The sequence below is a fragment of the Cryptotermes secundus genome, unplaced genomic scaffold (assembly GCF_002891405.2).
Source record: "Cryptotermes secundus unplaced genomic scaffold, Csec_1.0 scaffold776, whole genome shotgun sequence".
NCBI classification, from domain to species: Eukaryota; Metazoa; Arthropoda; class Insecta; order Blattodea; family Kalotermitidae; genus Cryptotermes; species Cryptotermes secundus.
This window is the reverse complement of record NW_019742976.1, coordinates 169,983-173,512: the sequence shown is the minus strand read 5'-3', so window position 1 is coordinate 173,512 and position 3,530 is coordinate 169,983.

Here is a 3,530-nt window from a genome sequence, read left to right as displayed (position 1 = left end):
CCACTTTCATATATGGTGTTCATTAGTTTTGTCAGTGTTTTCAAACCACCTTCTCCCAGTAACTTGAGCACATCTCCAGGTACATCATCATCTCCTGTAGCCTTTCCCTTCCTCATTTCCTTGATAGCTTTTTCCACCTCACTTTGTAAAATATATGGTCCTTTCTCGTCTATATCTACTTCTTCTTCCAGTTCAACTTCTAAGGTTTCTGGCCAATTAGGTCGATCATACAGTTCTGTAATATAATTTTCCCAAATTTTCAGCTTATCATTAAATATGATGAATATATATTTTAGTCATTTTAGTATAAAGACAACAGGGCATGCAATGAAGTATTTCGACGTACATAGAAAAGCACCTGAAGATGGCACTTTAGTGCTGAAACATGTAGTGCAAGAGAGAAGAGTGAGGTGAATAAATGTATGCACTGTAAGATGGTCAGAATAAATCATGGACTAACAAATTCATTTATCGTATAGAAAGAACGTTTGAATAAAAAGGATTTTAAGGCTTTTTTAAAAGCTGAAAAACCCACTGAGTTTTTTATTTTGTTTGGCACCTTACTATACAATTCTATCCCCATATTTACCACACTTTTTTTAAATAATGTAGTTCTGCAGAAATGAATATGAAAATCCTTGTTTATTCTTGTATTATATTATTATTATTATTATTAGAGGGGGTGGGTTTCCCCATGCACTTAGACCAGTTATTGGTCCATTGTGCGTTCCCCTTTAATTTCTACTGCCTCCATACCCTACCGGTACTGGTGTGTGCTATCAGCCCCGTTCAGCCAACAAGGTCGGCCGTCGGTACCTGATATTTCCCCCATCTACCAGAGGCATTGGAAACTACTTGGGCAGGAAATTGTTGCCTAATTTTGCTCAGAGGTCTCCTAGAGACACGAGGATCTTTTACGTGCTGTCCCTTGGAGGACTTGTTCCCTGAATTTTTCCGCCCTTAAAAATTCCACGACCTCCACCGGGTTTGAACCCGTGTACCTCGAGTCATGAGGTGGGAACGTTACCCTTAGACTACGGAGGCCGCTTTCTTGTATTATAACTATGAATAGTTATATTTTGGATCAAATCTGCTTTGTGCTTTTTTATGTAACATAACACCTCTAAGATATACAAAGAAGTGACTGTGAAGATGCCATAATCTTTAAAAAATTGCCTGCATGATTCTTTGTTTACCAAGTCCACTAATTATTTGCAACACTCTCTTCTGCATTTTAAATACCTTTATACTATCACCTTCACCCCCCTCCCCCCAAAAAATAAAATATTATTCCATATCTCAATAACGATTGAAACTTTCCAAAATAAATGCTTCTTAACATATTTGAACTCAAAACTCCTCTTTGTGATTTAATTATTTAGGATGTTTTACTAAGTATTATTTGGCTATGAGTGGTGGTGGTGTTGGGATTTATTGTATAAATGACTTTACTTGCGATGTAATAGATATTTCAAAGTACTGTGTTGAAAAGGTTATTGACACCTTTGCAATACATATGAAAACGGATAGCAATGCAATTATGTTTGTGGGTATCTATCGATCGCCCAGTGGTAATGTACAAGAATTTATAAAACAAGTTGACGTGATTTTAAAGTTTTTATACAAGCCAAAGTTCGAAATTATACCATGTGGGGATTTTAATATAATTTTTTTTATGTGATTCAAGAAATGTGCATCTAATAAGTTCATTAATGCAAACATATAACTTGTTTTATATTGTGGACTTCCCAACTAGGACTGCAAAAGAATCCTACACGGCCATTGATAATATTTTTTTGGACTATAGTAGAGTAAATACCTACCATGTGCACTCTGTAAAAAATGGTCTATCAGATCATGATGTGCAACATCTGGTGATAAATAATGTGTTTGGAACTCAATGGAATAAGAATAAACCTGTTAAAAAGAGATTAATAACTAAGACTGGAGTCATGATGTTTAGGGTGGCACTACAAAATGAAACATGGGAGATGACCATTGTAGTATGGAGGTAGATGTAAGTTTTAATGCATTCTTAAACACATTTATAGTCATTTTTGAATCCTGCTTCCCCATGCAATTTGTGATGGATATGGGGCATAAAAATCTGTGACTGACAATCTGAGGGAACTTGACCTAATTTTTATGCTCTATTTTTATGCAGTGCATAAAATCAACGCATTACGGCGTCTTCTGCTTGTTTGTCTGTAAGTTTTATTTTTGAAATTAGTCAGTACATTTGTATGAAATCTAATGTGAGGTCTATATGAAAAGTTTAACTGAAAATTTAATTTTGGCCTGTATTGGTCCATTTTATTATTATTATTTTATTTATTCTGTTGATCCATACTGGTACAGCCATTGGATATACAAAAGTAAAAAATAGAAGACAATACAATATTAATAAATAATGATAAATAAATAAATAATACATGAAATTATTAAAAGTATTTCGTGATTTACGCAGTCAAAAGCCTTCTCCAGATCGAAGAAGATTCCACCTACTTTTTTTTTTATTGTTAATAGCTGCTAAAACTGTATTTATTAAGTTATATGAAGCTGTTTCAGTGGATAATTTGGGGTGAAATCCAAATTTTAATCATATTCTGTAAGAAGCTCACAGTGAACTTGTCGGTTTTCACAAAAAATGGCTGGTGATACAAAAAATGCTAATCTCCAACTGACAAAAATTATGAAACATAGATTTCAGTAAATTTAAATATTTGTTGATGCGAGATATATTTAATGACATATAAAAAGAAAAGCTCTGTTTTCATGCAGTTTTATGTTTGTGCTGTTTATTAGCTTTGTAATTAACTGACTTTTACTGCATATGCCTTCAATAAACCACCTCATGTTCCCATTTTTCTGACATGTGTTGGTGAAGAAATTAAAGAATAGGAGGAAATCAAGAAAAATTTATTAAAAATGTAAAGTTAAACTGCTTATTATTTTTAGATTACTAATACAGAATATTGGGTGGAGAATCTTCCTGGTAGCAGTTAACTGAAAGACCAAGAAGGAGATGGAAGAATAATATTAAAATGGGTTAGAATATGAACAGTATGATGAAACAATTCAGGATAGGTTCAAATGGGGAGCTTTTGTGTCAACACTGTTGAATATTTGAGTCCTATTACCAGATAGTTTATTTATTTATTTATTTTTACATCTGTTGATCCATACTGGTACAACCATTGGATATAGAAAAGTCAAGTTATTTAGCCTCCACATCTGCTTGTAAAGCAAGTACAATGGTAATTTCTGTATAACCCAATAATATGCCAACTGAAAACTACTTTGTATCATGAATATGAGACTGCATTGATAATTTCTTTCAGTATGTGATGTATAATATTTCAGTACGTCAGAGATCTTTGAGAACTTACACTCATCAGTTTTCACAATACAGCAACCAAATATGCCTATATTCTGTAGAATTCCCATACAAAAGAACTCTGTGGCTTTAGTCCGCAAGTGAATTATACCAACCAAGCGACCGCTGCTTGTCAGCGAAGTTAGTGCCAACT